Consider the following 22,447-nt stretch of genomic DNA (forward strand, 5'->3'; position numbering starts at 1 on the left):
TAACATGATATTTGAAGACATAATTGCAGCCATTAGCATCAGATTTGCAGCCATTAACATTAGATTTGCAGTTATTAGCTTTTCTGTTTTCAGATGATTCACTATCAAAACTGTTGACAATATTGACAATTCTAATTTCTCACAGTAATGGAGAGATTCCATGGTGGTGATATGCATGGTATGAGAGGTGAAAGAACTCCACTTCTTAACAGGAATGTAAGTATCATACAACTGTTAAATTGAATGTTCCACTTCTATTTTCTCACTAATTTGAACTGTAATGCGGATGAGTTATTAAATTATTGAGTTATAATATATGTTTATGTATATATACATTTTTTAAATTTTGGGTATGTTTAGACCAACATGAAGATGTGTAATCTTGAATTTTACAGGGTTTAAGGAAAAATGATGATCAGGGGGATCTTGAACTTAGAGATGGAGATGCAGTGCCAGTAATTATTTATTTATTTATTTATTATTTTTTTATTTTTTGAGTTTTAGTTTACGCATACTAGGTGTTTGATGAAATGCCTGAGAGAAACATAATTCTAATTTGGTTGCTGGAAATTAAACAGGCTGCTAATGTGAGCTATGTTAGAGTGCTTGCTCTGGTAAGTGGATGCTATATTACTTTACGATTGTGTCGTTGAAACGGCTTTTAAATATGTAACTATGTTGTGTTTGTGAATTTATTTAGATGTTAAGAAATTATTATTATACAGGCAAAACTCGAGGCGGGGAAATTGATTATTGGTACTATAACGTTGTTGATTGCGTCTACATCGAGTATACTGATTGTATGTCTACATCTTTTCCTCTCTAAAATTTGAAATGTGCATATGAACCATGAGTGTATCAAAATGCATGAATTATGCGTAATTTTAGGATATGATTATATGGTTAAGCAACTTTTGTTATTTACATTGCAGCCACGGTTTGGCAGGACGATAATCGATATCGTTTCGGGTGATCTCCAAACACCTGAATAGAAGAGTGAAGCTGTAAGCAAAGTCAATAGAACCATTCTTGGAATCTTCTTGATTGTCATTATCGGGTATCGACATTTTATACCTTAGTACCTTGATCTTTAATAGTATCTTCTGTTAATAATTTTGACTCATTTGCTGTTTTCAGTTCCATCTGCACAGCACTTCGAGCATGGTTATTTTCTTCTGCAAGTGAAAGAATCGTTGCTACATTGCAAAAGAACCTATTCACACACCTCTTAGCAAAAAGATGTATTTTTCTTCCTTTTTTGATATTTTTTAACGTGATCGTAGGAAATAGCCTTCTTCGATGTTACACGAACAGGAGAGCTTCTTAGCAGGCTTTCTGAAGATACCCAAATCATTAAAAACAGAGCTGCAACTTCAAATGTTTCCGAGATTCTCCGGAATCTTTCTACTGCGTTCATCGGTCTCGAGTTCATGTTTGCTACGTCGTGGAAGCTAACATGTAATACAGACATTGCAATTAAAAAATAAACTTTCATGATTCTAGCGGTTCCAACATGTTTCTTATAACTTGCATTTTTTGCTATTTTTAGTATTGGCTTTGGTTGTTGTTCCATTCATTTCAATTGTTGTACGACAAGTTGGACGTTCCCACAAGACTCAAGCTGCTGGTATTTTACGGTGTGCTATATGTGTACATATATTGCAGTATGATTTGTTTGGAATACAAAAAAAAACATTTAACATGATATTTGAAGACATAACTGCAGCCATTAACATCAGATTTGCAGCCATTAACATTAGATTTGCAGTCAATAACATCTTGATTCATACCAAAATAAAGGTTACAAATGTGAATATGCTTCAATGATTTGTATAATGGTTTTTTTTCTGCGTTTTATGCCCATCGGAAGGCTGTATTTTGTATAGAATCGGTATATAGGATAGGCGATGTGGATGAAATGCATGAAATAATAGGCATCAGACTTTCATCTGCTGTGATATATTACGCCAACCTCTTTCCTGATCATTGATTAGATGCAACTAAAAGTATATTCACATTAAAGATAAACTAAACGCATAATTTATTTTAAGAGTTAGATTTTAATAAATGGTTTGTCTTTAAAAGACATAAATAATCAATCTTTTAATATATTAATCTTTTTGATGATTAAGAACTGTAAGATTTTGGTGATTACCATAATTTTCTAAGAACTTATAGTATGATGTGATGTAATGAGTTTGTTTATAGTTCTTGAGTTTATGATTATTGACATTGATTCTTATGGAGGTTTCCGCATTTTTTGTTAGGTATATTATGGTGGTGGAGCTCCTCCACCATTCTTTCCCTCGATTGTTGCGTCTTCAACTCCTCATTTATCATCATCAATCAGAGTTAGTTAGTTAGTTGTTTGTTAGATTTTGAGATTAATAGATATACTGATGCATGCTTATGTAACTTATTTTTACAATCTATGTTGCCACCATATGGAGCTCGAGTTCCGTATCCAACCATCTATTCGCCGCCGGAAGTTTATGATCATACTGACACGTCTATGGTAGCTCGCTAGAAGGTAGCATTGACTTCCTAGCATTTGCATCACTGGTTTTATTTGGTTAATGTGTTCAGTTGGTAATTTAGCACTACAAATTGTTTTAGTATTTATTTATTTAGTTCATATGTTTCAATTATTTGAGTAGCTAAGAAAGTTAATTACTTTAGTTTTCAAACAATTTCTGAAAAGTTGTCTCACTAATAAAAAAACATGTGGTTATTTTTTTAATGGATATACTCTAGGTTGAATTATACATGAGTAAGCACTACAAAATCTAAATCTCTAATTTTAGTTTCATGAAGAAATCCAGATTCTCTTAGATCAGAATAGGTAAGAAGATTGACCCAAAAAGTTCAAAGTATACATGATTTTTGGAATAGAGGACACATTCTGATTATTGATGGAATAAGTCTCTTTCCAATATTGCATATGTAGTTTTTGTTCTTTAATTTTATTCAAATTAGCAAGAAGCTACACATATATAACATATCGGCCCGTTTACTCATGATGAACTTATCGAAGTTGACACGTATATAAAATACGCGATTACAAATGTGGTGTATAAAGAAATCATTAATGACTTGTGATGTTTTGTTGTTCTTTCTTTACTCTTTATTGTGATTTTATATTAACATAAGTAGTGGGACGTGTCTTTCATTCAAAAGACTATGTCAACACTGTTTGGTAATATAATATATTAGTTCAACTGTAGATAACTATTTTTAGTTAGTTAATTGCCGCTACATTTGTCAACTGTTGTGCCATTCAGTAGCGTCTTTCATTTAGGATGGGTAGTGTGGAATAAAGCCCCTATGGGCTTTAGCACGCCACATTAACGCCAATTGCACAAGGGGCCCATTGTGGGATATATAAAACCCATGTCATAATTAATAAATCAGTTATTTTAATTTAATTTTGTTTATTAGATTATAAACATAATAAATTTATAACAAAAAAAATATAATTAAAAAAAACAATTAAGACAAAAATTACCATAAAACTAGAATAAAAAAGAAATTACAAACAAGAAATAAAAAAATAATCTTTTAATAGTTTATGTAACACTATTAAATAATAAAATGTTTGTATTAAGCCACCCGCGAAATTGCGGGTTCTTACAGAGCCGGCCCAATGGGCTTGTGGATCTAGGCAAAGGCCTAGGGCCTCCAAATTTTAAGGGCCTCAAGATTTTGTATTTTGGGTCTCCTAAAGTCAATTGCATTCTAAAGAAAATATTTAAAAAAAGATCTTATATTGTCGAGAGTGGGATTTGAACCCACGCCCTTTCGGACTAGAACCTTAATCTGGCGCCTTAGACTAACTCGGCCATCTCGACATATTTGTTTTGTTCCATACAGAAATTAAAAGATAAATCTACATAACCCTTAACCAAGAGTAACACATCATACAAAAAAAATTATTTAAAAACACAGGTGGAGAAAGTAGACACAAATGTGATACAACAACTTACATTGGAACACTGAATAAATATTCAAATACAATGCTTGAATTTTTTTTTGCAAAAGAGCCACCACTTTGTAGTTCGATTAGGACCTCCGAAAACGTAAGAACGGCACTGGGTTCTTAGACTAGTATATATATACACACTTTGGTGATGTTCATATGATGTAACGGAAAACACAAAACACTAGCATATATAGGCACTGGTAAAGTGCTTGAATAATTAATTAGTGAAGTGAAGTATCATATAGATTTGAAGGTGTGATAAAAGTTTATAATATAAAGTAAATATGAAATAATATAACTAAAAACAATTTTTGAGAATTTCGTTAAACAGGAAGTTGATTGTTTACATAATTAGATTTCTAAAAGAAATTCGTTAATAACCTTAAAAACTACAAAACTGAAGTTGTAGCCAAACTAATTTATAATATTTATATCCAATATTATCCAGTTTCTTTTCTTGTAGGGGGGCGGGGATAGTGCACGGTCCTTCTAACCGCCGGAGTGATCTCACTCCAGGAGCCGTTACCCGACCAAGCTAGCTCCGCGGTGACTTCCCCATGCCGAGTTCTTACCCTGGATGACATATGTCACTCTCAAGACTCGAACCCGATACCTCTTGTATATAATCACATAATTGGCATGTGTCTGTAAAAGATAATTAACGTAATAAAATAAACTAAAAACAATTTTACCCCCTTAAACGCTTAAAAATTTAAATGAAAAGAGAATCATGTCCTCCTCAAATGTATTATAATAGTATGTATACACACACATATTAAAACTTAGGCTTTATTTTAAACGAGCCAACGATCCAACTTACTTTGTCTTAGGCTCGGCTCAGCGAGCTTTTTTTTTTTTCAGACGACCCTCAAGTGGAGAGCCTTTTGATAGTCTAGGCATTGCCCCAAGTAAACCATTGAATTGAATGACTTCCAAAATTATCCATCAAGGTCACCGACGAATCAATTCACCCAAACCGACTTACTTGCTGAAGTAATGAATTATTTTATGCAACTTTGTTCGTTTCATCAAAACGATATTAGGTTTCGGCTACTGTTGATGCAACAAACACGGGACCAAGGATGGTAGCTTAGCTGGTCAGGCAAAAGGGCTGAAAGGTTCAGTTTTGCCTAACGCAGGTCGCGGGATCCCTCCACGTTTGCAAAACGTGGAAGGAGGTTCACTAGTATGATTGAGATATTTGCTTTGAAGTTCTTTCTTCGAGACAAGCTCGAATTCAGAAAAGAAAGCAAATGAGATGAATCTGACGAAGAGTTATTTGGAGGTGACAAAGAACTCTTGAATGACAAGAGATTAAGGAATCTCTGCTTTTCGGAATGTCCAGGAAGTGTCTTCGAGCTGTCTTCTTATAGTGGAAGACACCTCTCGAAATGGTATGGACCATACTAGCGGAACCTGTTTGCTTATGGAGGGTTTCCCCTTTTGGGGTTCAAGGCTTTGGACCCCTGGTTAATAGGGTGTGCCTGTACAGACCTGCTCTGACTTTGTGAGTTGGTGAGCGTGAGTTGGTGAGATGAGTTGGTGGACATGACTAGTTACTGTTCCTCGATTCACTCATTATACAGCTTTTCATCCGATGAACCTTTCAACCTTTTAAGCCCTTTGCATATTAATAATTTTATTTGTCTTTGGGCTACCCCCGTCGTCAGCCCCCCAAGTCAGAGGTTTTTGGGGTATTATGCTCAAAGACTTCTGACTTTTATGCATGTCTTGTAAAGGCTTCAAGGGTTCGTTGTTTGGAGGCTTGAAGGGTTTGAGGCGGTTACTTTTTGAATTTTGAATTTTAATCGATTTGACAGTTGATTTGACATGTGTCAGGCGGCGGATTGGCAGAAGTTACTTATTTACCTTTAATGCCCCTACTTTACTCTCTTATTTGTTTTAACTATTGTAAAGTTTCTTCACTTTCTTTGCAATCATTCACCGTTTTCCTCTTCTCAGGTTAGTTTCTCTCTTCCATTATCGCTTTTACTTTGTTCTTATCATGGGTGCCCTTAAGGATTTAGCGAGGTCATTCTCTCGGATGACACAAGAGGAAGTAGACCTGTTTTGCCTTGAATATGGCATTGATAAACAGTTTAATCCGACCGCCCCTGCTTGCGATGTTTCTATTGACAAACCGATTCCTGGTTTTATTGCTTTGTATTGTCGCCATTTTCAATGGTCCAACCTTCGTTACCCTTTTTCGTTTTTCGTTCTGAACTTGCTTGAATATTACCGAGTATCCTTTGGGCAAGTTCATCCAAAAGGGATGGCTAGGGTTTTACATTTTGAAGTGCTTTGTCGTGCTCTTGGTTATGATCCCTCCCTGTTGCTTTTCCGGAGGTTTTTTCGTTTAGCCAAAAATGGCGATTGGTTCACATTTGAAACAACAAAGATTGATACTTGTCTTGTTTCGTCCATGGTTACAACCCTTGGATCCTGGAAGGATACCTTTTTCTGGGTTTCTGAATCGATTGTTCCATTCAAAATGGTGTGGAGGCGTCCGGATGCTGTTCTCAATGATCCGGAGCCTGCTGAGTCTGAATTAAACGATGCCTTTCTTTCTGCTATTCGGGGTTGCCCTTCGAGGGTTCGTTCCTTTCCCGAACATTTGTTAGTGCTTTTAGGGGTTAGTAAAATTTGGGCAAAAGTCGATCGGGATCCGGTGTTAATGAGAAATGGCTTTGGTATGCATTTTTTCCCTATGCCTTTTTATTTTACCTTGATTGTGGCTTATTTTTTCTTTGTTTGCTTTTTGGCAGTTATGTCTGCTTTGGACTTTATCAAGAGTGACGATACGTCCGATGTTGTGTTTGAAGATGCTTCGACTGTTCCGGGTGAAAATGTTGTGGTGAGAACCTCTGAGCAAAGGTTTGAGGGAAGAAGGGTGTTGCTATCCCTGTTCAAGAATCGTCGAGCAGAGACGTTGAAGGGTTGAACCCTGAGGGCACTTATGTGCCTTCTTGGTTGGTTAAGAATGATGACACTTTTAAGGATGCTGCTGTTTGTGAAGATGCTCTTAGTCATCTTGCTCCTCCTTCCGTTCGTGAAGCTATTGCTGAGATGGATGATGACACTATGTTATCTCGCATGGTTTTAACTACTTGCAACCTTGCAGCCATGCTTCCCCAAGGGATTACACGCTTTCGCCAAAGGATGCGGGAGTATGAGGATTTTTCTAAAAAGAAAGACAAAATGAAATCCTCCCTTGCATCGATGAAGAAGGAAGTGGCTGGGTTTGCAGAGAAGGAGGCAGCTTGGAAGAAGGAGATTGAGGATTTGAAGAAGATGCATGCCATTGAGATGGGTGACCTGAAGAAAAGCTTTGAAGCTAATTTGCTGAAGTTGAAGGCTGATCGAGAGGCCTTGTCTGTCCAGCAGAAGGCTTTTCGTGAAGAAAAGGAGGGGTTGAAAGCTTCGGTTGGTCAGGTAACTGCGGATAATCAATGGTTGATCGAGCATGGGTTCCAGCAGGTTGTGACTTACCTTTTGCATTCCAAGGAGTTTAACTCTGCCCTTGGTGATGTTTACACAAAGCTGCTGAACCTGGGGAAGCATCAAGGCCTTACTGCTGGCTATAAACTTCATGAATCTGGGCAACCTTTGGAGAAGTCACCCATGTATCGCCCCGAGGCTTCTGATGTTTTCAAGGCTTCTGTTGAGCAGATGGAGAGGCTAACTTACCCTTATATTCATGAGGTATCCTCCTGCTTTGGTAAGCCTTTGTCTGTTTTACAGGGATTGAAGCCTGAAGGGTTGAATGAGAAGGTTTGTGCTGAGGTTTTGGGTTCCTTGTCAAAGAAGAGGTCTTACTCCGGGGACAGTGATGATACCCTTTCGAGTCTGCCTGAAACCTCGAAAGACGCTGGTTTGGAAACCTCTGCAGTTGGTGGTGAAGAAGTTGTGAAGGTGAAGAAGACAAAGAAAGCTAAGAAGTCTAAGGGTGAAGGTTCCAAGCCCTCTGATAACTGACATTTATTCGTAGCTTTCTTAGCAAACACTTTAATGTTTTGTAATATTTTAAACAATGTTTAGATTTTGGGAACCCTTAAGGTTCCTATGGTTGGCTAGGCCTTCATGGCCGTTGAACACTAGTTTTATTTGCAAGTTACTAGGGCTTGCTTTAACTGTCTTATGAAGGTCTTTTATGGCCTTTCTTAACTTATGGCATGATGTTTGTCGTTGATGTTTTTGTTTGTTTTACTTGCTTGGTTTGTTTTGTGGGGTTTCAACCCTTCAAGCTTTTTTTGTATGATTGCTGCCGGGTTGAAGCCTTTAACCTTTCAAGCTAAGTATCCGTTGGCTGAACGCTGGGTAGCTTCTGTTTTGGTTTGTGTGTTTGGTTGGTAGGCTTGTGTATTTATTTTCTTGCCTTGTCTTTGTTTACTTTGTCTTTATGTTTTTTACACTTTAAAGGGTTCAGTGCTGCAGTCACTTTGCCTTAGTGTTTATCATCAAGACGTAGTATCTATCCTTTTCTTTTATTTCGTTGCGATTTGTTTGATTTCGTAAGTCTGTCTATTGGTACATTTTTTTTTTTTTTTTTTTTAGACTTAAGGAACGATTGGTGTAGGCTGTTCAAACCTGTCTATGAGACACTATTGTTTTTCTTTGATAAGTCTCATGGAGTTGTATTGATTTAGGAACTCACCCCTTATATAGGTCCATTCAACCCTTGAACCTATTGAGCGATATGGCCTGGGAGCTCATCCCCTTACATGGCCCTTGCCATGGAGTTTTTTGCTAGGTTCTCAACCTGATATTAGGATAGAAAGACAAGTTTGATAAAGTAACTTCATTCATTCAAGCAACATTTGCTTTTACAAAAGGTTTTTGTTTTGCTACAAACCAAACTTTCTAAACATAAAACCTTCTAAGGGTTTTTCCGTTCCAGTGCCTTGGAAGCCTTTTGCCTTCTGAATCTGCCAGCTTATAGGATCCGCCCTTGTGTGCTTCGAGGATGGTGTAAGGACCTTCCCATTTTGGGCCTAGTTTCCCTTGGTTTTCCTTTTTGCTGGCTTCATTGTTTCTGAGGACTAGGTCCCCTGGCTTGAATCTTTCGTTCTTGACCTTTTTGTTGTAATAGGCCTCCATCCTTTGTTTGTACTTGGCTTCTTGTATTGCTGCTTGATCCCGGGCTTCTTCTAGGAGTTGCAAGTTCAACATGGTCTCTTGTGTGTTTACATTGGGATCCATGTTGACAACTCGTTGGGTTACAACTCCTATTTCAGCTGGGATTACGGCTTCGGATCCGAATACCAAGCTATAAGGTGTCTTTTTGTGACTTGTTTTTTCCGTCGTTCTGATTGCCCATAAAACGCTAGGCAATTCCTCCAGCCAATTACTTTCATATCTCCCCAATCTTGTCTTGATGCCTTCTACAATACTTCTGTTGGTTCTTTCAACCTGGCCATTTGATTGTGGGTAGGCCACTGAGCTGAAGATTTGATTGATTCTGTACTCCTTGCACCAAAGGCTGAAGGGTTTCTCGGCGAATTGTTTCCCATTATCGGTGACAATTACCCCTGGTAACCCATAGCGACATATGATATTCTCCCAAAAAAGTCGATGACTTGTTTTCCTGTAATTTTGGCAAGGGGTTTAACCTCTGGCCATTTGCTGAAGTAGTCGATTGCTACCAATAGGAATTTTACTCCCCCTTTACTTGGAGGGAATGGACCGACAATGTCCATTCCCCATTTATGGAATGGCCATGCTGAGGTTATGGGGACCAAGTCGTGTTTGGGACTTTTTGGTATCGGTGAGTGGATTTGGCAGGCATCGCATTTCTTTAGTTGCTCAGCGGTGTCACGATGCATTGAAGGCCAGAAATATCCCAAATTCATGAGCTTTGCAACCACCGATCTAGCTCCAAAATGAGCTCCACATATTCCTTCATGCACTTCTTTGACCAAATATTTGCTTTGTTCAGGGCCCACACACCTTAGTAATGGTGCAAGGTATCCTTTTTTATAGAGGATTTCTCCTTGCAACACATATTGTCTTGCTTTGATCTTTACCCTTTCAGCTTCCATTTGGTCGTTGGGTAGTTCATTGTTTTGAAGGAACTTCTTTATGGGAGTCATCCAATTTGGATCTTCCTCGGTGACCACATCTTGTACTTCCAATTCATCAATTGAACGAGCCTTCAACACTTCAACCAACACCTTTTTTGTGAGGTGGGCGAATGTGAGGGACGCTAATTTGCTTAAGGCATCTGCCCTTTTGTTTTGGGATCTTGGAATTTGTTTGATGTTGCATGCTTGAAAGGTGTTCATTAATTCCTTGGATTTTTCTTTGTATCTTCTCATGTTGGGCTCTTTGGCAACATAGCTGTCATTGACTTGGCTTGATACCAATAGTGAATCAGTGAACACTTCAAGCTTGTTGACTTTCATTTCTTTGGCTAGCCGGAGACCAGCAATCAGTGCTTCATATTCAGCCTCGTTATTGGTGGTCTGAAAGTTGAAACGAAGAGCATATGTGAATTCTAGCCCTTCAGGGTTGATTAAGATTATACCAGCTCCTGACCCTTCAACGCTTGAAGCCCCGTCTGTGAATAGTTTCCAGGCTTCAGGGTTGGAGGGTTCAGTGGTTGTGGTGTTTACTTCCTCAGTCTTTTGGCTTGGGATTTCTACTAGGAAGTCAGCCAAAACCTGAGCTTTGATTGCTTTTCGTGGGACATAGGTGATGTTATGTTCACCTAGTTCCACTGCCCATTTTGCCAATCTTCCCGAGTTTTCAGGTTTTTCAAGCACGTTCTTAACAGGTTGGTCAGTGACCACTTGTATAGGATGTGCTTGGAAGTACCTTCTAAGCCTTCTGGCTGTTTGGACCAAGGCTAGGGCTAATTTTTCAAGGGGAGGATATTTGGTTTCAGCCAGTTTTAAGGTTTTGCTGAAAAAATAGACGGGTACCTGAGCCTTATCCCTTTCAATGGTTAGGACGGCACTGATGGCTTCATCGGCGACTGAGAGGTACACCGATATGAGCTCCCCGGTTTCCGGTGCTGCGATATCTGGCAGTGAAGCAAGGTGCTGCTTCATTTGATTAAAAGCTTCCTCAGCCTCATCGGTCCATCTGAAATCTTTCTTATCTGAACAATTCTTGAGCGTTTTGTAGAATGGTAGAGATCTTTCGGCCAGTTTTGATGTAAAACGTTTCAAGGCTGCAAGCTTCCCATTCAAGCTTTCAACCTCCTTCTTGGTTCTTGGCGGTTTAGCTTCGAGAACAGCCTTTACTTTGTTGGGGTTGGCCTTGATGCTTTGCTTTCCCACAATATGACCCAAGAATTTTCCTTCATCAAACCCAAACGAACATTTTTCAGGGTTAAGCTTCATGTTGATTTTTCTAAGATTCTTGAAGGTTTCTTGGATGTCATCAAGCATCTGGTATTCCGTTTTGCTTTTGATCACCAGGTCATCGACATATGCTTCCATGTTTCTTCCAATTTGGCTTTCGAAGGCTTTATCGACGAGCCGTTGGTAAGTGGCTCCTGCGTTCTTGAGGCCAAAAGGCATTTTTTGATAACAGAAAATGCCCTTGTCGGTGTGGAAAGCTGTCTTTTCTTCGTCTTCTTTTTTCATGAGGATCTGATGATAGCCTTTGTATGCATCGAGAAAGCATTTGAACGGGTATCCCGTGAGTGAATCAACCTTGAGATCAATTTCTGGGAGTGGGTAACAATCTTTAGGACAAGCCTTGTTAAGATCTTTGAAATCTATACACATTCTCCAAGAGTTATCAGGTTTTCGAACCATAACAGGATTAGCAATCCATGACTGGTACTTAACTTCTCGAAGAATGCCAGCTGATACAAGTTTTTCAACCTCTTGGCAAGCTGCTAGGCTTCTTTCGGGTGCCAGGCTTCTTTTCTTCTGCACCACTGGCTTGATATTTGGTGGTATTCTTAACTCATGTTCAGCAATGTTTCGAGGGATTCCGGTCATATCCTCTGGGGACCAAGCGAATACATCGCTGTGATGTTTTAGCAGCTTCTCAAGGTATGAAAGAGTCTCTTGAGAAAGGTTGGGGTTGACCCTTATTCGTTGTTCAGGGTACTTGGGGTTGATGACTAACCCTTGCTTGTCTTTCTCGTCATTGGAGCTTTCTCCTTCGATTAGATAAGCTTCCTGTGAGGGTTGAAGGGTTGCAATCCCTCTCTCGGTGGGGAACTTGACAGTGCCATGGCCAACGGATACAGCCATGTAAAATGCACACTGTCCGGGCCTCCCTATGATCACATCATAGTTGGAAGGGATATTGATAACCACGAAGGTTAGTGATCGAGTCCTTTCCTTTAAACCTTCCCTGAAACATACGTTAAGAGTTATTTGCCCCAAAGGTTTCAAGGTTATATCAGCGATACCTTTTATGGAAGTCCCGGAGGGTTGAAGCCTTGAACGCTCCTCATTGCTTAATTGGTTAAAGAACTTTTCGAACATGATTTCAGTGGCTGCTCCCGTGTCTATGTATGCTTTGCATGTTTGTAAGGTCCCCACGAGGGCTTCGACCACAAGAGGGCCAGGTAGTGGGTCCTTCTTCGTTGGGGGGAAGCAGACACACTGAAGCTCCCAAGCTTCCAGGCGTTGTTTCTTGTAAGGGGCCTTGTCATCAGAGCACACCATGTTTACTTCCTTTCCTTTGCTTTCAGCCATCTTGTCTCGGACTCCTTTTACCAAGTGGGCAAGTTCTCCCGACTTGACAGCCTCTTCAATTCTCTTTTTCAGTTGGAAGCAATCATTGGTGTGATGTCCCTTTTCTTCATGGAATTCACAGAACTGAGTGGAGTTCTCGTTTTTCCGACTTTTGGGAAGAGGCCTGGGAGGTCTGAAGTTTTGCTTGACCTCTTCCGTTGCCAGGATCTCCTGAGGGGTTTTGGTGAGAGGAGTGAAACTCATGTTTTTATCTCTGCTTGAAGGGTTACGCCCTTCAACCCTTCGAGGGTCTGAACCCTTTGGGCGTCTGTCGCAAGAGTTGAAGTTGCCTCTTTTTCTAGCTGGGCTGCTACTTCGCCAACCAGAACCCCTTTTCCTTTGTTCCTTGATATCAACAGCTTCTTCTCCTCGGATGTGAGCCTCAGCTCTTTCAAGGGCTTCTTCCAAGGTTTTGGGTAGAGATTTGTTGAAATCTCGTGTGAGATACTTAGAGGTTATGGCGTTCATAAAACCGGCAACCCTCATTTTCTCATCAGCCCCCACGTAGGTTAGCCCTTCTTTTTTGTACCGTTCAATGAATGCTCGTAGGCTTTCGTCATCTCGTTGTTTTATTTGGAAGATTACAGTCGCGTCTTTGACGTATCTCCTTTGTTGGGAGAAGTTTGCCAGGAAGCCTCTGCTGAGATCATCAAAGCTTCGAATGCTTTGAGCAGGAAGGTCGTTGAACCAAATTCTAGCGGACCCAATGAGGGTTTGCATGAACATTAGGCAACATTCAGCATTCGACCATTTTTCTATTCGAGCAGCACCAGTAAAGATTTGAAGATGATCTTCTGGATCTTCGGTCCCATCATACGTTTTGATGTGGGCAGGCATTTTGATTTTTGACTGGAAGTCATAATCAGCTATCTGTCTTGAAAAGCATGAAAGGTTGCTTGGCTTGTAAGGTTTAGCCAAGTCCTCTTCAGGTCTCGTGCCTCCGTTGTTATTATTGCCTTGGTTTCCCTGGGTGGCCAGCACTTGATTGATGAAGTGCTGCCAAGGGAAGTGGGCCATCATCTGAGACATCACATTGGGCACGAAATTGAAACCTTGAAGGCTTCCAGGACCAACCGAGCAACTTACCCCAAGAGGGGTGCTGGCAACAGCACTTCGTGCTAAAGGGAGCACGGACAGGGCTTGCTCCCATGTGGTATTCAGAGAAGTGGGACAACTAGTCACTAGGGATTGTAGGAGTTGGTCGAGGGTTAACTCGTGTCCCAGAGGAGTACCACTAGCGGTTGGTTGGGAAGAAAGAACAGGATGAACAGTGGGGTTTGTCATAGTAGACAAATAAGGATGAAAGTTTGAACGGTTGCTGGGACCAGCTTCCCCTCTTGTAACGAAGGGTGGTAGAGGTGGTCCAGGAGACAACGTCGGCTCAGGCTCGTCATAGTCTAGACGAATCCTTATACCTTTTTCCCTTTCTCTGTTCACATGTTGGTTAAGAAGTGATCTTAACTCAAGGAAGTTATTAGCGACCCCCTCGGGGGTGAGTTCAACGCGTGTAGGAGTGTCGGACACACCGACGTTGGGAGACGGAGCTCCGGATCTGGACGGGGTCGGTGTGTTAAAGGTAAGGAACTCGGGTGTACTCCCCGGAGTTGAAAAAGGCGTTGTTATTGCTGTGTGAGCTTGACCACTTCCCGGGGTAGAGGTGTTAGGAACCTGGTTCACCTCCCCCGGAGATCCACTTTCTGACATGGTGATTTTGAATGAAAGGAGCTACACGTACCAGGTCTCTTTTGAGGAGAAATAGCGGCGTAGCCCCACGGTGGGCGCCAACTTGTTGATGCAACAAACACGGGACCAAGGATGGTAGCTTAGCTGGTCAGGCAAAAGGGCTGAAAGGTTCAGTTTTGCCTAACGCAGGTCGCGGGGTCCCTCCACGTTTGCAAAACGTGGAAGGAGGTTCACTAGTATGATTGAGATATTTGCTTTGAAGTTCTTTCTTCGAGACAAGCTCGAATTCAGAAAAGAAAGCAAATGAGATGAATCTGACGAAGAGTTATTTGGAGGTGACAAAGAACTCTTGAATGACAAGAGATTAAGGAATCTCTGCTTTTCGGAATGTCCAGGAAGTGTCTTCGAGCTGTCTTCTTATAGTGGAAGACACCTCTCGAAATGGTATGGACCATACTAGCGGAACCTGTTTGCTTATGGAGGGTTTCCCCTTTTGGGGTTCAAGGCTTTGGACCCCTGGTTAATAGGGTGTGCCTGTACAGACCTGCTCTGACTTTGTGAGTTGGTGAGCGTGAGTTGGTGAGATGAGTTGGTGGACATGACTAGTTACTGTTCCTCGATTCACTCATTATACAGCTTTTCATCCGATGAACCTTTCAACCTTTTAAGCCCTTTGCATATTAATAATTTTATTTGTCTTTGGGCTACCCCCGTCGTCAGCTACTTATAGGAACACCGCTGTTGTTTTTTTTTTTTTTTTTGTCTATTTCGTGTTAAACACTTAATAGATGTACACATTCATTCTTTATTTTCTCCTGGGTGTACCTATTTGCACACCTGCCTATTGGCACACCAAAAAGGTGTTTTTTGTCTTATATGCACACCCTGCAGTGTCGAGCTGTGGCCAAAGCGCGGCGTTATGGTCTGGTCAACCAGACAAAGACTGACGGGTGTCTGACGGGTCTGTTGACCGGACCAAAACGCCGAGCTTTGGCCGCGTTTTGGTCCTGTCAACCAGACAAAAGACTGACACCCGGTCTGGTTGACAGGACCAAAACGCGGCCAAAGCTCGGCGTTTTTGTCCGGTCAACAGACCCGTCAGACACCCGTCAGTCTTTGTCTGGTTGATCAGACCAAAACGTCGCATTTTGGCCACAACTCGACACTGCAGGGTATGCACATAGGACAAAAAACATCTTTTTGGTTTGGCTATCTACACACTTGGTGTATAGATAGTTTGAGCCTTTCTGAATCATTCAATTGAGATTTCATATAACCCATCGAAATACTTCAATTTATAAATTTGTGTTCAGGATAAAAATAAAGATGTCGTATGCTTGATTCATTCAAGTTCTCCTAATGTTGAACCAACACACAAGATCGATTTTAAAATAATAAATTGAGCATAGGATATAACACTACTTTTCAAAGTATATATTAGTGTTACTTAAGTTCGTTTTTGTGGAACTCCAAGTGTCAATCTATACATCATTTTTGGTGGTCTCCACGTTCCTTTGCAAACATCATTGTCGTTAAGGTAGTTATGTTAACTCATTAATCTGCTAAGGCAATTAGGTTTTGTGGAATAGGTAGCTATAAATCTTTATTACCTACCTAAATAAATACGAGGCCCTAATATCCACACGTTATGGCACGTTCATATTTGATGGTCCATTTTCTTGGTCTTGGTGGTATTGAACAATTTTTTTTTTTTCGAAAGGTGATATTGAAGTGTACGTCGTTTGCATACGAGTTGCGGCTCCATGGTTAGTTAGAAGCAACGGTTCGATTAGTGACCAAATTATTCTGCCTGGTGTGTATGATTTAGGATACTGGTTTACAAGGTTCGAAGTTTGATTTTGCTTCTGTTATAATTGGCACTATTAATAGATAGGGTTGTGTTGTTCAACAAGAGAATTTGCGGCACCAACTTGGTCTCGAGCCAATATTAACACAAGTTCAGCCAACTCAATTCAATATCAACAACCATACCCAGTATAATCTCGCCTATAGCGAAGCTATTGATATGGTCTTGGAAGGGTAGGATGTAGACAAGCCTTACCTCTATTCCAGGGGATAGAGAGGCTCCTTCCAATGAGATCTCCGGCTCCAAAAATAAGCAAGTCTACTCCAGGCGTGTTCATTTTATCCGAAACCGGAACCCAACCCGATGCCACCCGACCCGAGAAACTATCATATCTGAATTACCCGAACCCGGTGTATAGCAAACGCGAACCCGCTTGACCTTAAACGGTTTGGTTGATGGATATAGTTCCGATGATTCGGGTTAACTCGAACAACTTTCAAGCTCATATCAAAATCCCGATAAATTCTACCTTGAAATACTTGATAGTGCATCTCTTGGACCTTTGTTTTATGGGTTTTTATTTTGTGTGTGCTCTTAAGGTTTTTGTCTGTTTTCTAAGCAATATAATTTACTTTACATGCACTACCAAGTTTAAGTTATATACCAATTGTATTATCCATTATATTCAAATCCCACCCAATTATATTATGAATATTTGTATATATTCAAAATCGTAGTAAAATCCCAATTTAGATACTTAGATAATAGATATCCTTCCATAATATACGTTGATAATGATCATCTACTATATTATATTTATATGTCTCGACTTCTCCTAAAATTACATCAATGATAAGAGTATGACATCCAAAACCTATTCCAACCTTGCAATCAAGTTTTGTAATCGAATTCTATACGACTTTCAAGTTTCAATCTATTTTTCACATCTCCTGAATATTTAATTTTTTACAATTTGTTTAAAATCAGAATGTGTTCTACATTCATTTTACTATGTTTAACTTATTCAAATTTAAGTTAAACGCTCTAGAGCCAATAAAACTATACTAACCTAAAACCCGACCAGATGACCAGATAAAACCCGAACACCAAAGAACCCAAGCCTAGAATGGTACGGTTATCGGATATTATTTTTAATGGTGAAAACCCAAACAACCCGACCCGAAACCCGAAAAACACCCCTAGTCTACTCACCTCCCACTCCGGCCAACTCATGGCTTGACGTGTTAAATCATTTTATATGTTCTATTTATAAAATAAAAATGCTCAAATTGCTAGTGAGGAACAATTTCAATTTATGCAAGTCTCTAATAAAGTATAAACCATATTAACTTTAGTGTTTATATGAAGGGAGCTAAGTTTGGCTCAACATTGCAAGATTGACCCAAATCAGCTCAGTCAAACCAGCTCAAGCTTTTTGATACATGCATAACACATTAGCAACCCAAACCCACGTTCACTTGCATGACACCCATGTTTCCTTTATATGTTCCATGTTTCCCATGTTTCTTTGTTTACTGCATGCATGTTCTCACTGTACTAGGTAGTTGTTAGATTAGTTTTGCATATTTAAAGTCATGTACGTTGCATTTTGTAAGGAGAGGAAAAATTAGATCAAAATTATTATTGTCTTGTACTCTCATTTATGTTCTTTGGAGCCTAACCCACTCTACGGGTCTCTTGAGAGATTAGCCATCTTAAATCGGCTTCTATCACTTTTAACAAACTAATTTACAGAATTTACTTCACTTTTAATAAGAGTAAATTACAAGTTTTGTCATTTATGTATGTCCCAAATTGCAGGCGCTGTCCTTTGTCTTTAAAATTGATGAGTTTTGTCCTTAATGTTTGCAAATCTTGCACGTTATGTCCTTTAGGCCAAACCCAGTTAGATTTTTTGGTTAAAACTGATCATGTGCAAGGCACATGAGGGTATAATAGTCTTTTTGTCTCTATTATTTAAAAAAAATCTGAAAATCAATATATATATATATATATATAACTCGGTCCATGACTCCATGTCTTTCTCTCTCTCTCTAAAAAGCTCCATTTTCCCTCTCTACTCCATCTCTACCATCACCACCACCTCACAAAACTGAACCCCCAACTCGGAAACACCTAACCACCACTATCCGCCACCAAAAACACCCACCACCACCTGTTAGACACCACCCAAACCCCCATCGCCGCTCAGATTTAACAATCCTTTCAACCCCCACAACCACCTCCACCACCACCCCAAGACACCTCCATCGAAAGCTTCTGCCACGTGGACTGAAATCACCAAATCAACAACCACAGCCACCAAAACCATCATCTCTAAATCAACAACCGCCGCCACCACCGCCACCCATAATCATCTACAACCACCACCCTTTACCACAATCTCCAAATCAACTCAAACACCCCCAAAATAAAAAATCCCCAAAAAACCAACTCAACAAAAATATGATTCCGGCCACTGTGATACCACCACCAATCAGTATCAAACATTTATAAATATCAAACATTTATAACGAAAGTGGATCAGGGAGATGTATTAACATTTTTTAACAAAACAAATGTCAACATCTTGCCTACCCCACCGGTCACCACCATGACAAAGCATATGTATTCAAATGTGTAGAAAGAAAGAGTTACACTTAAAGGAAAAAATCAAGAAGCACTAGAAGAGAGAGAAAGAAGCTTTAGAATCTCAAAGCACCAAACAATCGTGGCCGCCGCTTATCGTGAAGCACTAGAAGAGAGAGAAAGAAGCTTTAGAATCTCAAAGCACCAAACAACCCTAGCCGCCGCCTAGGGTTTAGATCTGCGAAGGAGGTTGTGGTGGATTTTGGTCTGCAGCGGCGGAGGAGCACGGCGGCGGTTGTCACACCCCAACCGATGGCGGAATCATCGAGGCGCGGCACTGAGCGAAACAGATTGTTCAGAAGTTTCCACAACAACTATCATACAATTCAGTTATATAACACGTCCCATACCGTGTCCCAAATAATAACAAGTTATCATAGAAATCAACTAAACAATATGGGAACTGTTCCGACAACTCAAGTTCTTAATTATTACAGACCGAATTAAATATTGTTTTAAGACTTCTAGACGGCTAACTGTAGATCTTACTGACTACAGGTGCCAGTACAAGATCTACAGATAATTATGGCCCTGGAGCAGGTATGTGGACACTGTCCTAAGGTCACAGGCTCCTAGAAGCTTATTATTGCCTCGCTTCCCTAGCACGCTAGTAGCTTAAACACCTGTCACATACGTTAAAATAAAAGTCAATACATATAATGTAAAGGTGAGTACACAAGTTTGATATAGCATATAAAGTTCGAAAAGTTTACGCATAACCAAGCACGTACACAAGGGCAAACGATGCATGTAAATTATCAACATGGGACCATCGATACCAACGACTTCGAGTTGACTGTCCGAGACAGTTCGCAATACATGATTACCACTGTAATCCATGCAAGTAATTGTCCTTAGCAACCCCCGTGTGAACGGGTGCTGAGTCCAAACTATAGTACTACGTTGCTAAAGCAGGCAGATAGCACTCCACGTGTAAACATAATAAACAGCAATCATTTAGTCAAGTAATACATGCAAGTAGGTTAGCGTTCAGATAGTTTGTGTTGTTTGTGAATTTGATAGATTACGTATGTAACACCCAAAAGTGCTGAAAGCAAAAAGGGATCGAGTATACTCACAGTGGTTGGTTGTGGATTGAAAGGAGCACTGAGAATAGGTTAGCCTGAATAGTTCGATAACAATACAATGAGTAATGCGGGAAAAAGTGAACAGTGGAAACTGAATCGGATAGACCATTCGATCGGACGGCTGTTCGATCGAGTGGGCTGTTCGATTGGGTTAAAGTCCGTTCGAACGTCCCGTTCGATCGACCGGCTGGCTCGATCGGCTGGTTCTTTCAAGTGGATTGTTTCTTCCTTTGATGTGAAGGATGTGTTTGTGTATGATGGTTTGTATTACCTTTCAAGTTGGCCGATCGAACAGTCCGTTCGATCGGTTGGTCCAACCGATCGGTTAGCATTGCACACTTGGCAAATTGTCACTCGATCGGGTGGCATGCTCGATCGGGTGACATCCAAATGTTTCGAAGAGGTTTAGCGTTGAAGTGTAGTATCCCATGATTCGATGAGTAATGTTTACAATCGAGTGGCTCGATCGATCGAACAGAACTCTGTCAATATTACACTTTGTGAGTTTGTGGGCCCAGGTGCTAGTCGATCGGTTAGCCTAGTCGATCGGCTGGCATAGTCGTTCGGTTGGGCTGTTCGATCGAACAGCCTAACCGTTCGGCCAGCTTCTGACCTGGTTAGCCTATAACCTAACACTTGGTTATTTCCCGTTACTTGGTGATGTTTTAGAGATAGTTTGACTACAAGTTGAACCATAAAACCTCAGCCTCTACTTGACTCACTGACTCGGCTGGAATCACCCAAGCTCGGTCAGGGAGCGTTCAAGGACCTAAGTTTAACGTTTAACTCGTAATCGGTAATCTCGTGGTGAAGTCCGAATCTTGAACCATGTGTTTGTTTAGAATGATTTATAGGTCGGTTCAAGCTTCGTTTTCGCCGGTTTGAGTGTAAAAGAGTTGAAAGATAGATGAAAACCCGTCTTTCAATCCTTTTCCACCGTGAAATGTTAAGATCTTTGGTAGATTTTAGGTTGTTCATGTGGAAATCGGTTAGATCTAAGTTATTCATGGTGGAATGATGCCAAACTTAGTGTTCTTGAAGAACACCATGATGACATCACCCAAGAACACCTAGATCTTGGTGATTTCACGGTTGGAATTCAGATTTTGAAAGATAGAAAGATGGAGAATCGATCAAGGATCAAAAACGTACAAAGATTGGAGTGAAATACTTACCGGTTTGAGGGAAATCTGAGAAATGGCGAGAATAGAAGGCTGGTCGGTCGGAGCTTTTCCAAAAGTGGAAAGCTTGACAAGGACAGCCCTATTTATAGGCTTCCAAAAGTGGAAAGGGTTGGCTGATCGAACAGCATCCCTGATCGAGCGGCTGCCCGATCGAACAGCCTGTTCGATCGGCTAGCCTGTTCGATCAGGTTGCCCTGTTCGATCGGCTTGCCTGGTTTTGAGTGTTTCGCGACGATTTTTGATATTTCGAGTTCGATAGTTGAGGAGTAAAGTAGGATAGAGTTTCTATTCAAATTACTTTCAGTCCCAACTACTATATCTAACATACAAGCATCCTTACAACCTATTTTCAAGTCGGTTTCGATTGAGTTTGATTATCCTTCGATTCTTGATTGATTTTGATTGATTCACCACACACTTTAACATAAAGTAAGCATGCACAAGTAACACGTAAGGCACACACACGCGTATAAAAGCATTAAAATTATCCACACTTGAGTTCGATGATTGATTTGATTAGCTTGATTATTGATTGACTAGCTTTATTGCATTGTTACTTCCTATCATTCACAGTCGGTCGTTGATTCACAGTTCGATTATCGGCCGATTAGTTTGATTATACAACACTTACTCCAAATAATATGAAAATCAAAATGAAACTAAAATGAAATTAATCTTTATTGATCTTTAATTCCAATAACAGTCAACTCTTGACTTTGACTTTGACTTTTGGGAAAACACGGGGTGTTACAGTCTCCCCTCCTTTAGGGAATTTCGTCCCGAAATTAGGCCGAGAACCGTACATCGCCGTGTGATTTTACCAATTTGATGCTTCAGATCTATCTGAACAACTGCGGGTACTTGGCCTTCATGTCACTTTCGAGTTCCCAAGTGAACTCCGCGCCTCGTTTGCCTTCCCATCGTACTTTTACAATAGGAATGCGAGAGCGTCTGAGTTGCTTGGTCTGTCGGTCCATGATTTCGACAGGCTTTTCCACGAAGTGTAGCGTCTCATTGACCTGAAGATCGTCGAGTGGTATTATTGCGTCGGGGTCGGCTACGCATTTTCGAAGGTTTGAAATATGGAAAGTCGGGTGGACATTGCTGAGTTCCTCCGGTAATTCGAGTTTGTAGGCAACTTTACCGATCCTTTCCAGAATCTTAAAAGGTCCAACAAATCGAGGCGCAAGTTTCCCTCTTTTGCCGAATCGGACTACTCCCTTCCAAGGTGATACCTTTAGGAGTACGTAGTCGCCAACTGCAAATTCGCGGGGCTTGCGTCGTTTATCGGCGTACATCTTTTGTCTGTCCCGGGCCTTCACCAAATTTTCCCTTATCTGGTGGATCTTGTCAGTCGT

The 22,447-nt window shown here is 40.5% G+C and overlaps 1 long non-coding RNA gene and 1 other non-coding gene across 2 annotated transcripts; one reads left to right on the plus strand and one right to left on the minus strand.

The window, feature by feature from the left end:
- The first annotated feature begins 724 nt into the window (after nt 1-724).
- On the plus strand, nt 725-1,230 carry LOC110910231. The gene is made up of 3 exons (XR_002575949.2): nt 725-800; nt 933-1,057; nt 1,138-1,230. It is a non-coding gene; the product is annotated as an uncharacterized LOC110910231 (long non-coding RNA).
- Nucleotides 1,231-3,767: 2,537 nt separating this feature from the next.
- On the minus strand, nt 3,768-3,848 carry TRNAL-AAG. Its single transcript has one exon. It is a non-coding gene; the product is annotated as a tRNA-Leu (tRNA).
- Between the last annotated feature and the right edge of the window lie 18,599 nt (nt 3,849-22,447).

The sequence above is a fragment of the Helianthus annuus genome, chromosome 15, assembly GCF_002127325.2.
Source record: "Helianthus annuus cultivar XRQ/B chromosome 15, HanXRQr2.0-SUNRISE, whole genome shotgun sequence".
Taxonomy (NCBI): Eukaryota; Viridiplantae; Streptophyta; class Magnoliopsida; order Asterales; family Asteraceae; genus Helianthus; species Helianthus annuus.